Here is a 14,287-nt window from a genome sequence, read left to right as displayed (position 1 = left end):
TCTGCTCACAAAGACTTTGTGCAGACACCTGCTCGAACCCTCACAAAACTGAGAGGAGGTTAGGCGGTTATGGAGCTAACCAGAGCCACCATTCTGGGGGAACCTGGGGGAACATTCACACTGTAGTCTAAGTGAAAGGCACCTCCTGGAGTTGTGTAGTGCATAACCTGGGCATCTGTATGCGGTGGCCCTGTAGCTAATAATTCACAGAGCCAGGTGAGACTCTTTTTTTTTTTTTTTTTTGGTGAGGAGATCAGCCCTGTGCTAACATCTGCCAATTCTCCTCTTTTTTTGCTGAGGAAGACTGGCCCTGGGCTAACATCCGTGCCCATCTTCCTCCACTTTATATGGGACACCGCCAGCCACAGCATGGCTTGCCAAGTAGTGAGTTGGTGCGTGCCTGGGATACGAACCGGCGAACCCCGGGCCACCGCAGCGGAGCGCGCACACTTAACCGCTTGCGCCACCAGGCCAGCCCCCCAGGTGAGACTCTTTAACCTCTAATTCCATTTTCTTTCCTTTGCTGAGGAACCTTCTGAAGTCCGTCATTGGGTTTGAAAAGATGCCTAAACTCCCTTATATTGAGTTCCTCACCTGTAAATTGAGCCTAAAATATCTACTCCTCACAATTGTTGGGATGAGTAGATGGCATAATGCAGGAAATATGCCTGACCCGAGGGCCTGGGTCTTAGTAAGAACCTGGGGAATATAAGTAGCTGTAACTGCTGCTGCTGCTGTAATAATAATAATATTATTATTATGCATTATAAGCATTTGTGCCTGTTATTATCATCTTTCCAACGCAGATGCACCTCCTTCTCAGAGTGGTGATGGTCTAAGGCTCCTCGCACCTCACCTGCACAGATAAGGTATTGTCTCTGTGTTCCTCTTTCTTTCCTAAAGTGGGGGTGACTCAGATTGTCACTTTGGGGGTTGAGGAGATAGGAAGGAACCCAGGACAGCTGGGAAAGGAGAAGCCACCCAGTGGGTTCATGAGTGAAATGGATGAGAGCTCCTGGTCCCCACAGCCCTTCCTGCTCCCCACCGTGTCACACAGGTGTTGATGAACATGCCTCACTGCCTCCACTAAACTGAGCAGTCGCTGAGTCCCCGCCCCCACCTGTACCTGGAGCAGGGCCTGGTACCTGTGTGCCACATGCAGTAAATTCATGGATGAAAGAGTGAGTGAGCAAATGAGAGACCCCACCCCTCTCCAGCTTCAGTTCAGTATGGTTTCATTTCTTTCTTCCAGCAAACACTGAAGTGTGTCTACTGTGTGCCATGCCCCGTGCCCAGCCTGGGGCATTAAGACACATCCCACATGCCCTTGACCTTGGCAGCTCATGTCTAAACAGGAAGACTTCAGGCCTGCTCTGGTGCCTCCTCCAAGGCACTGGGCAGATACTTTGCCCAGATTCCCTGAGGCAGCCATGCATCTGGGTAGCTGGAGGGGGGCAGGAGATAGAACAGCCATCGGCCATCCCTCCTGGTCTTTGCCCACTTTCCCTCTGTGCTCCACTCCTTCTGTGTGGTGACCCTGAGTGCGTGCTCGCCTCCCTGGGCTTGGAGGAGCTAAGGGGCCTGTCCATGCCCTGGGTGGTAGGGAGGGAGGTATCTTCTGAAGCAGAGACAGGGTGAGCACACAGACAAACAGACACCAGGACAAATGTCAGAAACACATAAACACAGACATAAGCACTCCCAGCTGTGCCAAGCCTGGTCCACTAGGCGGAAAAGGGGCCTGGGGCAATTAAAGTGACTAGATCCAGGCAGTGTTGAATGAGGGCCCTCTCCTCCCACTTCCTGCATGCCCTTCTCTTCAGTTCCTCTTGGGTCATTATGTTTGGAGTCTTAGGTGCTGCTGTGTGACTCTCGGCTTTATAGCTTGGTCCAGAGGCCCTCACTTCCCCCTACCCCCATGCACGCAGAGAAAAGGACGCCTTGCCTTGCCCACTGTTCTAGCCGAGGTGTGCTGCCAGTCAGCCAGGGAATGCTCAAGATACCACACATGAAAGCAGTGTAAAGCCAGAGGTCACAAACACAGAGGCCTTTAGTATCGGCACTGAATGTAAATGAGGTGGGCTGGGAATATGCCTCAGGGCATGGTAGGGACTGTGGAAAATGGAGAGGCCAGTCTCCACCTCAGTGGTCCTCAAATTCTAGCAGGCATCAGAATTCCTGGAGGGCTTGTCAGCACAAAGACTGCTGGGCCCCATGCCTGTGTTTCTGATGCAGAGGATCTGGGGTTGAAAACATGTATTTCTAGCAAGTGCCCAGGTGACAATGATACCATTGGTTGGGGGACCATGTTTTGAGACCACTGACCTACCTGAAGGGAGCACCAGATCTCCAGTGCCAGCCTGCCGTTGCCTGGGGGAATACAGCCTAATGCTGCCAATTATCTCAATTTTTCAGGAGAAACCAGAAGTGCAGATTTGAATGTAAAATTTCCCAATTTTAAAAATTTATAGCTAAATTCAAAAAAAGTGAATTGGGGACTAAATAAAATATATCCACTGGTTGGACTGGACTCACAGCCTTCTGGTTTGTGAGCTGTGTGTTTGTATGCACACAGGGTCGGGCAGGGACCCCTTAACTCCTGACAGTATTTGTGCCCATCAATGCCTGACCATTGCCACCTGTTCCCGGGGAGCTGAGAGCCTCGTTGGGACCCTTGTTACCCTCGTCCCTGCTTCTTACAAAACAATGAAGACCGGTTGGTCTGGCTTAATGGCCTCTGCTGTGAGAGGGAACAAAAAGGCCACTGATTCTGACTGGCGTGAGGTGATATCTTATTTTCGTAGTTTTGATTTTCATTTCCCTAATAGTTAATGATGTTGAATATCTTTTCATGTGCCTGTTGGTCATCTGTATATCTTCTTTGGAGAAATGTCTGTTCAGGTCTTTTGCCCATTTTTTAATCGAGTTGTTAGTTTTTTGTTGTTGAGTTGTATGAGTTCTTTATATATTTCAGAGATTAACTCCTTATCAGATATATGGTTTGCAAATATCTTCTCCCAATTGTTAGGTTGTCTTTTCGTGTTGTTGATGGTTTTCTTTGCTGTGCAGAAGCTTTTTAGTTTGATGTAGTCCCACTTGTTTATTTTTTCTATTGTTTCCATTGCCCGGTCAGACACGGTACTTGAAAATGTGTTGCTAAGACCAATATCAAAGAGCATACTGCCTATGTTTTCTTCTAGAAGTTTTATGGTTTCAGCTCTTACAGTCAAGTCTTCAATCCATTTTGAGATATCACCTCACACCTGTCAGAATGGCTATAATTAACAACACAGGAAACAACAAGTGTTGGAGAGGATGTGGAGAGAAGGGAACTCTCATACACTGCTGGTGGGAGTGCAAACTGGTGCAGCCACTATGGAAAACAGTATGGAGATTCCTCAAAAAATTAAGACTAGAACTACCATATGATCCAGCTATTCCACTGTTGGATATTTATCCAAAGAACATGAAAACACAAATGCGTAAAGATTTCATTGCAGCGTTGTGTTCATTGCAGCATTATTCACAATAGCCAAGACTTGGAAGCAACCTAAGTGCCCATCAGGAGACGAATGGATAAAGAAGATGTGGTATACATACACAGTGGAATACTACTCAGCCATAAGAAACAATGAAATCCAGCCATTTATGACAACATGGATGGACATTGAGGGTATTATGCTAAGCGAAATAAGTCAGAGGGAGAAGGTCAAATACCATATGATCTCACTCATAAGTAGAAGATAAAAGCAACAACAAACAAACACACAGAGACAGAGATCAGATCTGTGGTTACCAGAGGGGTAGAGGGGAGGGAGGAGGGCAAAAGGGATGATTAGGCACATGTGTGGGGTGATGGACTGTAATTAGTATTTGGGTGGTGAACATGATGTATTCTATGCAGAAACAGAAGTATAATGATGTACACCTGAAATTTATACAATGTTATAAACCAGTGTTACCACAATAAAAACATTATTATTTATGTTTTTAAAAAAAAAGGCCACCCATCCTAAGAGGACTGTCGCAAACTTCTCAGACCACAAATAATTAAATGGTGGAGTGTACCCGCTGCGAGGAACCCTGGGCTGGGCTTAGCAGGAAGCCAGGAGTGTTCTGCTAAGCAGGAAACTCAGAGGCCTCTGCAGTAACAAGAACACCGATAGAGTGACAGGCAGCTCAGCTTTCAGGCTCAAAGGACGTGAGATGATCTGAACACAGGTCAGGATAAAAGTGCCTCCCTCCCCAGGCATAGGATGGCAGAGCAGTGCACGCCTTCTAAGGCGGGTCTGCCTTTGGAAGGCGGGTCCCAGGCAAGGCCACGCAGCCTGGCTTCCCCTGCCTGGGCACTCCCTCTTCAGCCATTCCTTTACCAACTTCTTGTATTCTACCACACCGCAACAAGAAAACATTTAACAGCTCTGAGCATAGCTAGGACTTTGTGGGCCTTTGAGCTTTACTTTCTGTTGAGTAACATTTACCCCCAGAGAAGAAAACACACCACGTATGGTGATTTTAGGCTCCCTCCCCATGCCTACCACACACGCACCAGCCAACGTGGTGCCGGAACATCCTACTGCTTGAGCTGAAGAAACCTTGAGACCCATCAAATCAGCTGTGCAGAAGCCAAGCATTAAACTTGCTTATAGACCTGCTTAGTTAAAAACTCCTCCTCCCTTCTGGGCTTGGCTCATTTGATTTGATTTTCAGAATGAGCTGTTTCCCAGCTTTTTTGGAAGGTCATAGTGGTCACATGTAACATGTTCCTATGCCTGGAGATTAAGGTTTCATATTGATTCATGTGAAGATGAAGAAATGGAGGGAAACTCCCATTCTTCAACTTGTCAGTAGTTGGGGTATGGAGGGGACAGCACCGTCGTTCTTTGCCCAGAAGATTAGCTTCTCCCTGGGTGAGCACCATTGAAAGGAATGCAAGGAACTGACAATAGGTTTATTCTAGACACTGTCTCACCCTCAGACTACAGAGGATTATCTTAGGGGGGCAGGAAATCGTTCTTAAATACGGAAGAGCTGTACGACCATTTGAGATTTTAACCCAAGCTCCTTTCCACTGTCTGTGTCTCAGGCGCCCCTGCAGACTTGGAGGGTTTGAGTCTCAGCACACAAACCCGACACGGGATAGTCACTGCGACACATTCAAAGGACACATTTCAGCAGGTACTACCAGAGGATGTTGCGTTAGTCAGGGTTCGCCAGAGGAACAGAACCAATAGGATGTACATGTGTTTCTATGTATATATACCTATATTTATCTATCAATCAATTATCTATCTATCTATCTATCTATCTATCTATCTATCTACCTACCTACCTACCTATCTATCTATCTCTATCTCCATCTACAGAGAGAATTATTTTAAGCAATTGGCCTACATCATTGTGGAGGCTGGCAAGTCCAAAATCTGCAGGGTGGGCCAGCAGGCTGGAGACTCAGGGAAAAGTTGATATTTCAGCTCGAGTCCAAAGGCCATTCGAAGGCAGAATTTGTCTTCCTTTGGGAAGGTCAGTCTTTTTTCTCTTAAGGCCTTCAATTGGCTGGATGAGGCCCACCCACTTTATGGTGGGTAATCTGCTTTACTCAGTCTACTGATTTAAATGTTAATCTCGTCTAAAAAATACCTTCACAGAAACATCTAGAGTGTTAAATCAGATATCTAGGTACCATGGCCTAGTTGAGTTAACACATAGAATTAATCATCACAAGCATGAACTGGGTGATGTTTGAGGAGTGGGCCTCCTAGGAGACCTTGGTGAACAGAGATGGCGTGTGCTGGTCCAGGGGGATGTCTTGCCAGACCCTCTGAGGTCCTGAAGGGAGGGACCTCACCCATTTCCCTTGAAATTCTAGCCTCTCAAGTTGTAATGCCCAGATCCCACACCTGGATTCTGGGTGTAATGTTTTGCCTCATAATCACAACTATCTTGCTGAAAGGTCCAATGGTGATGTGACAACGCCCAGGCAGCACACCACAAGACATATCAGGCTGTGGGCTTTGGTTTCCTACACGGCCTGGAGGCCTGGCTAAGTGCTTACTCCTGAAGCAGAAATGCTAAGGGAGGTGGAGATGTGCTTGCTGTGAAAGGGAGACTGAGGCTTAGCGCTGACCAAAAGCCTGTCAGAGCAGCCTGTGGAAATGCCCAGAGTGCTTGTCCTGTCGGTTTCAAGGCATATGTCCAGCCTCGAGGTCCCCCCCGGGTTGCTAACATGCTGGGTTGGGTTTTGCGTCCCCTCCGATGTGCTCTGGTCACACCCTGGAACCTGCCATCACAGCAGTTACCCGTCATTTTGTAACTTCTGCTGTGACAGTGTAATCTTCAGCAGAGTTAACCGACATTTTGTTTTGTTTCTCCTTCAGCGCCTTTTCCGCCCAATGATCCCCTAGTTACACTGTTTCTTGGCCTTTATCATCTCAGGTCTTCAGTACCATTGAGAACAACAGAAATAAAGTCTTGCCTTTAAGCATCCCAGCTGAGGCTCTGGCCTAAATGCCATGAATGGGTGATGAGTCAGGGCCAGTTTTCCCACCCTCCAAACTAGGTACAGTTCCTGTGGGCTGGAGGGAGAGGGGCAGTTGGCAAGGAACAGCCTCGGATGTGGGCATGGGCCTCTGAGAAGGGGATGAGAGGTAAAGAGCAGGACCGCTTTGGGCGCTGAGCACAATGGGAACCTGGGCCTCCCATAATGGATAAAGCTGGAGGGGCGCCGGGCCTCGAGAGAACCCCTCCACGGCAGGGCGGAGAGGTAGCAGGAAGGTGAACCCAGCCCCGGGGGGCATCTGAAATCACTCCTGCACCCTGTCTTGTTCACCCTTGCACACACAGCACAGTATCGCACACACTTTAGGCCCCGATATCTAGTTGTTATGAGAGATGTTGGGTGAACGCAAACACGTTTGTTGACCCAGTGGGCCTGGTCCCACAGAGAGCCAGCTCTGGGCCGGGGTGGTGGCAGCGGAGCTCCAGAGGCAGGTCCTCTTTGCTGCCCAGTGGGCACAATGAAGGTGCAGTGAAGGTAAAAGTCTTTGCTCGTGTGCGACCATGGGGTAAGCCACCTTCTGTCTGGTTCAGACACCCTTGGCCAGCATTTTGCAAACCAAATACCCCTGGACCTCGGTGGAATTTGGCCCCTGCCTGTGGGTTCAGCCTTGCAGAGCCTGCAGTGGGGGGGGGGTGAGTAGGGTACAGGGGAGATTATGTCTGGTGCCTCCTTGCCCCGCACAAAGGAGCAACGCCCACTGCCCTGGCCTCTGAGTGTGTCTCACAGGAAGGCATCCTTGTGGCCTGACTTAGTGTAGCCTGGAGCCCCCACAAAGGCCCAGGGCATGGGTGCCATGGCTGAGAGATGGTGGAAGCCAAGACAAAGCTCTTCTCTCCAGCCTGACCAGTGCTGAGTCCTTCCCCAGGGTGGGCCGTCTCCTGATTGAGAGGCAAGAGCCAACTTTTCCAGACTTTTCACCTGAAAGTTTCACCCATCACAGGCAGAGTCCTGTGTCAGAAAGCATCACAGAACCCACCAGTTACAGTTTTTACAAGCTCTTGGTCTGCCTCACAGCCAGCTGGACGGGAGGGTGAAAGTGCTACAGATAGAGGCAGCAAAGGATGATGGGAAAGCTGAGAGGCTTGAGACAAAAGCCCTGGTTCCTTCTCTGACCAGCTGTGGCCGTGGGCAGTGTCCCGGACCAGGCTGGGTCTTGGTGATCTGGTCTGGGGAGTGGAGCTCTGTGCAAGGCACTGCCCACTATGCTACGGATGCACAAGTACATAAGGACGGTCTCTGCCACAGGGTGCCTACTCTGTTCTCATTAAATCCTGGGGATCGAAGGAACACGTGGAGTTCTGGTCAACTGAGATTTCACTGTCCTTTAGCTGGTCTGTCTGTTCAGTTCAATAAAATGTTTATTTAGCACTGACCATATTTTAGGCACTTTGCTGGGTGCTGGCAATATCAAGGTGAAAAGATGGGATCCTTGTCCTGGAACAGAGATTCTCAAACTTTTTGATTTCAGAACCTCTGTACTCTCTAACTTATTTTCTAAAACAGAAAAAAAAAAATAATGATAATGAGAAGAGTAACATGATTTTACGTTTTTGCTAATGTAAAATAAATTCCACAAGTCTTTTTTTTTTTTTTGTGAGGAAGATTGGCAGCTGCCCTGAGCTAACATCTGTGCCCATCTTCCTCTATTTTGTATATGGGATGCCGCCACAGCATGGCTTGATGAGCAGTGAATTGGTCCGCGCCCAGGACCCCAACCTGTGAATCCCGGCTGCTGAAGCTGAGCACATGAACTTAACCACTACACCACCAGGCCAGCCCTTCCACAAGTCTTTTTTAATGTCTAGTTTAACAGAAGGCAGCTGGATTCACATATCTGTTTCTGCATGCAGTGTGTCGTCATAAATCATGGCACATAGCATTGAGAGAAAAGAAGATGAAAAGGAGAAATAAGGTCTTAGTGTTATTATGAAAAGAGTTTTGGCCTAGTGGGGACCACCAGGGGTCTCTAGACATTTTGTGAACCACTGTGGTAGAGCAATGAGTATTAATGTAAGGAAAATATACTGCCCCTGGGAGACATTTTTGGTTGTATATTGTTTGGGGGGCACCATTAACTGAGCCTAGAATCTAACTCCATTTTACATATAACACAAAGTAATTTTTGCATAGTTTTAATATACTCAGGATTTTCCAAGAATTCAACTACCACGTCAGTTGAGAGAAGGTTGAATGTTGTTTTGTTCAGAACTTTACTGAGTTGTTAATCCTTTTGGAAAACATGTTATTCATAGCAACGTTGTTCGTGGTATTTGAGTTACCAACACAAACTCCTGCATTTGAGTCTGTTGCTGTCAACCTGACCTCCCCATAGATGCAAGCATCTTGTCTGCTATTGTATACATGGTTCCTGCATTTTTTTTAAATTAAGCTTTTTATCTTGAGAAAATTATAGATTCACATGGAACTGTAAGAAATAATACAAAGAAATCCTATGTACCTTTTACCCAATATCCCCAGATGGTAACCTCTTCCAAAACCATAGCACAATATCATAATTAGGATATTAACACTGATACAGTCAAGATGCAGAAGATTTTCATCACCACAAGGGTCCCTCATGCTGCCCTTTTGCAGCCACACCCACTTCCCTCCAGCTCCCCACCCCCTCCTTAACCCCTGACAAACACTAATATGTTCTCCATTTTTATAATTTTGTCATTTAAAGGATGGTATATAAATGGACCCGTGTAGGATGTAGCCTTTGGGGATTGCCTTTTTTTCACTTGGAATAATTCTTTGGAGATTTGTCTTGGGTGTTACATATATCAATAATTTGTTACTTTTTATTGTTCAGGAGTATTCAATGGCATGGATGTGCCACAACTTGTTCCTTTATTCACCCTATAAAGGATGTCTGGGTTGCTTCCAGTTTTTGGTTATTGCAAATAAAGCTGCTATGACCGTTCATGTACAGGTTTTTGTGTGAATATAAGTTTTCATTTCTCTGGGATAAATGTCCAGGAGTGCAATGCTGGTTGCATGTTAAGTTTAAAAAATACTGCCAAATGGCTTTCCAGTGTGACTGTACCATTTTACATTCCCACCAGCAGTATATGAGTGATCCAATTTCTCTGCACCCTCACCAGCTTTTAGTGTCATCACTAATTTTTGTTTTAGCCATTCTGACAGTTATGCAGTGATAGCTTATAGTGGTTTTAATTTGCATTTCCCTAATGGCTAATTATGTTAAGTATCTTTTCATGTGCTTATTTGCCATTCATTTATACTCTTTGGTGAATGTCTGTTCATGTCTTTTGCCCAGTTTCTAAGGATTGTTTGCTTTTTTACTGTTTAGTTTTGAGAGTTTTAAAAAATATACTCTATATACTAACCTTTGGTCATATTTGTGGTTTGCAAATATTTTCTCTCACTCGGTAGTTGTCTTTTCATCCTCTTAACAGAGTCTTATGCAGAGCACAAGTTTTTAATTTTTGTGAAGTCTAATTTATCAGATTTTCCTTTTACGCATCATCCTTTTGGTATCAAGTCTAAGAACTTTTTGCCTGCCCCTAGACCCAAATACTTTCCTCTATTTTTTTCTAAAAGTTTTATAATTTTACATTTCAGATTTAAGCCCATGGTCCACTTTGAGTTAATTTTTGTATAAGGTAGGGCAAGTTTCATTTTTTGGCCAATGGATGTACAATTGCTCCACTACCATTTGTTATAAAGGCTGTCTTTACCTCACTGAATTACTTTTGCTGATTTATCAAAAATCACTTTTGTGTGGGTCTATTTCTAGATTCTCTATTCTGTTCCATTGATCTATGTCTATCCTCCTACAAATACTACACAGTCTTAATTACTGTACCTATATGGTAAGTCTTGAAATTGAGTAGACTGATTCCTTCAACTTTATCCTTTTTTCCAAAACTTTATTATAGTTATTTCAGTTTCTTTGCTTTTCCATATAAATTTTAGAATAATGTTGTCCATATCTATAAAAGATCTTGCTGGAATTTTGACAGAAATTGCATTAAACCTATATATCCATTTGGAAGAATTGACATCTTTACTATGTTGAGACTTAAAATCCATGAACATGATATGCCTCTCCATTTATTTATATATCCTTTGATTTCTTTCATCAGCATTGTGTAGTTTTTAGCATACAAAGCCCTGTATATGATTTGTCAGATTTACGTCTAAATATTTTATTTTCCTTTGAAGGAGCGTAAATGGTGTTGTATTTTTAATTTCAATGTCCGTGTGTTCATTGCTAGTGCATGTGTATATAGAAATACAATTGATTTTTCTATGTTTATCTTGTATGTTGCAACCTTGCTGAACTTGCTTGTAAGTTCTAGGAATTTTTTTTAAATATTCCTTGGGATTTTCTATGTGGATAATCATGTCATCTGAAGATAGAGTTTTATTTCTTCCTTTTATTCCTTTTCTTGCCTTATTGCACTGGCTAGAACTTCCAGCCTATGTTGAATACGAGTGGTGAGAGCAGACATCCTTGTCTTATTCCTAATACTAGTGGGAAAGCGTTCAATTTTAAAAACAGTCACCATTAAGTATAATGTTCATTGTGGGTTTTTGGAGATGCTCTTTATCAAGTTAAGCAACTTCCCCTTTATCTCTATTTTTCTGAGAATTTTTAACATGAATGGGTGTTGAATTTTGTCAAATGATTTTTCTGCATTGATTGAGAGAAAAATGTGATTTTTCTTCTTTAGGCTGTTAATATGGTGGATTACATTGAACCAGCCTTGCATGCCTGGGGGAATAAACCCCATATGGCATCTTTATCTGTGTTTGGTATCAGGATAATAGTAGGCTCATAAAATGAATTCAGAAGTGTTCTCACCTCTTCTATTTTTTGGAAGAGTATGTGTATAATTAGTGTTAATTCTTCTTTGAGAGAAGAATTCTCTTGGTAGAATTCTCCGGTGAAATAGACGATTCCTATGAGGAAGAACCAGTAATTCTAGAAAGTGAAGTAAAAGCTGCCCTGAAAGCAATGGGAAAAAATAAGTCATTAGGGGTGGATGGGATATCAATAGAATTATTTTCAAGCCACAGAGACTTAATCTGTCAAAATCCTAACAAGAATATGCCAACAAATATGGAAAACAAAGCAATGGCCTTCCAAGTGTTCCAATATTCCCTCTTTTATCATTTCATCTCTATATGGAGAACTTTCTTTAGCTATTATTTTAGGGTAGATCTGCTGGTGACAATTCTTAGTTTTCTTTCATCTGAGAATGTCTAATTTTCCCTTTAATCCTCAAGAATATTTTCTTTGGGTACAGGATTCTGGGCTGACAGTTCTTTACTTTCAGCACTTGAAAAATATTATGCCACTTATGGCCTCCATGATTTGTGATGAGAAATCTGCTGTCATTCAAATAGATTTTTCCCCTATAGGTAAGGTATTGTTTTCTCTGGCTGCTTTCAAGATATTTTTTTTTTTTTGTCTTTAGTTTTCAGAAGTTTTATTTTGATGTGTCTTGGCATGCATTTCTTTGGGTTTATCCTCTTTGGCAGTTGCTCCACTTCTTGAATATATAGGCTGAATCTCTTGCCAAATTTGGAAACTTTTCAGCCATTATTTCTTCAAGTACTTTTTCAGCCTTTCCCTCTTCTTTCTGGGACTCTGATGACACAAATGTTAGACCTTTTGTTATAATTCCTTAGTTCCCTGAGGCTCTGTTCATTTTTTCCCAGTCTATTTTCTCTCTCTTATTTGGATTGGATTACTTCTATTTTTCTGTCTTCAAGTTCAACTCATTCGTTCCTCTGAATCCTCCATTCTGCTGTCAAGCCCATCCACCAAGCTGTTTGTTTCAGCTATTGTATTTTTTAGTTCTAAAATTTCCATTTGGTTCTTCTTTATATCTTATATTTCTTTGCTGAAGCTTTCTTTTTTTTTTTTTTCCGTTTGTTTCGAGGGGGACCATAATTGCTTATTGAAGCATTTTTATCATGGCTTCTTTAAAATCTTTTTTAGATAATTTAACAGCTCTGTCATCTTGGTGTTGGCATCTATTGATTGTCTTTTTTCATTCAATTTGAGATCTTCCTGGTTCTTGATATGATGAGTGATTTTCTATTTTAACATGTGCATTTTTGTATTATGTTATGAAACTCTAGATCTTATTTAAATCTTCTGTTTTGGCTGGCTTTCTCTGACATTCTCCTGCAGAGGAAGGAAAAGGTGCTCCCTCATTACTGTCAGATGGAAGTAGAAGTCCAGGATCCCCACTCAGCCTCTCTTGACATCTGAAGTGTGAGGATCCTCATTATTGCTGCATGTGGTTGAGAGTTCTAGCTTCCCACGTGGGTGCCACTGACCCTGGTGGGGGTGAGAGGGTGTCATGTTTCATTACTAGTCAGTGGGGATGAAAATGCTTGGCCTTCTCTGACACTACCCTTGCGGGGGCATTGGGACATGTCATTACAGCTTCTCAAGTATAGACGTCTAGGCTTCCCGCTTGGTCTTTACTGGCATGGGTAATGTTTTCTGTGGTTTTTCATTAGAATAGAGCAGTTATTGTGTAAAAGTTTTCTGTCTTGCTGGGCTGCCCTTTTCCTGGTCCTCTGGTTGGAAAGAGCAAGCTTTTGTTGTTGTTTTCTGTTTGTGTCCGTTGGCATCTCAAAGCTGCCAGCTTCTTGAGCTCCAAGTCTGGGATATGCAAGGCAAAAAGAAATGGAACTTACCACCGTGTTGTCAGTCCTTGGGTCTCAAGGCACTTAGCCAGTCTGCCTTCTTCTCTTCACCTTTCAGAGTCTTCTTTTGTTTGTTTCATATATAATGTCCAGAATTTGTAGTTGCACTTAGTGTGAAGACTTGGGAAAAATATGTTTACTCCATCTTCTCAGAAGTAGAAGTCTTACAAATGTATTTTTAAAACATATTGTATTTGTCAGAGTTCTCCAGAGAAATAGAACCAGTAGGATCTGTGTGTATGTGTGTGTATGTATGTATATTTATCTGTGTATATATGGTGTGAGTATGTGTGTGTGTGTGTGTGTGTGAGACAGAGAGATTTATTTTATGGAATTGGCTGACGTGATTGTGATCATAATTGTGGATGTTGGCAGGTTCAAAATCTGCAGGGCAGGCTGGCAGGCTGGAGATCCAGTTGATACTGCAACTCAAGTTAAAAGGCAGTCGAGAGGCTGAATTCCTTCTTCCTTGGAGGACTTCAGTCTTTGTCTCTTAAGACCTTCAACTGATTGGATAAGACCCACCTACATTATGAAAGGTAATGTGCTTTACTCAAAGTCTACTGATTTAAATGTTAATCTCATCTAAAAAATTCCTTTACAGCCACATCTAGACTGGTATTTGACCAAATATCTGGGTACTGTTGCCTAGCTAAGTTGACACATAAAACTAACCATCACAATATTATTTTATTATAAAGCAATTTCATCTAATCCCCTATAATAAAGTTAAAAAATATGATGGATTTTTGAAAAATATATATGGTTGGGTTATATTACTTGACTTTCATTTCAGGATAATAAAGGGGACATTATAAAGCATTAGTTATAAAGAGGGTGTTTGTCTAGCAGGGTTGAGAACCACCACCTTTGAGGAACCTCAGTCTGACCTACTTCCCCAACTCTTCTGCATGTTCAAATTACATAGGTATTTAGTTGGATCCTATGATATTGCTTTTTTTTATGGTCAAAATGGTTGTATATCAGCAGTTTTATTACGTTTAATCTAATATCAGCATATACACCAAAAAG

At 43.2% G+C, this 14,287-nt stretch overlaps 1 long non-coding RNA gene across 1 annotated transcript; it reads left to right on the top strand.

The window, feature by feature from the left end:
• The first annotated feature begins 239 nt into the window (after positions 1–239).
• LOC131405441 (uncharacterized) lies at positions 240–13,788 on the top strand. Its single transcript, XR_009219972.1, has 3 exons — positions 240–483; positions 807–869; positions 13,631–13,788. It is a non-coding gene; the product is annotated as an uncharacterized LOC131405441 (long non-coding RNA).
• Positions 13,789–14,287: the final 499 nt, after the last annotated feature.

Source organism: Diceros bicornis, chromosome 5 (genome assembly GCF_020826845.1).
Source record: "Diceros bicornis minor isolate mBicDic1 chromosome 5, mDicBic1.mat.cur, whole genome shotgun sequence".
In the NCBI taxonomy this organism is placed as follows: Eukaryota; Metazoa; Chordata; class Mammalia; order Perissodactyla; family Rhinocerotidae; genus Diceros; species Diceros bicornis.
Note: the sequence above shows the minus strand (reverse complement) of the source record. Positions and strands in the feature narration are given on the sequence as shown.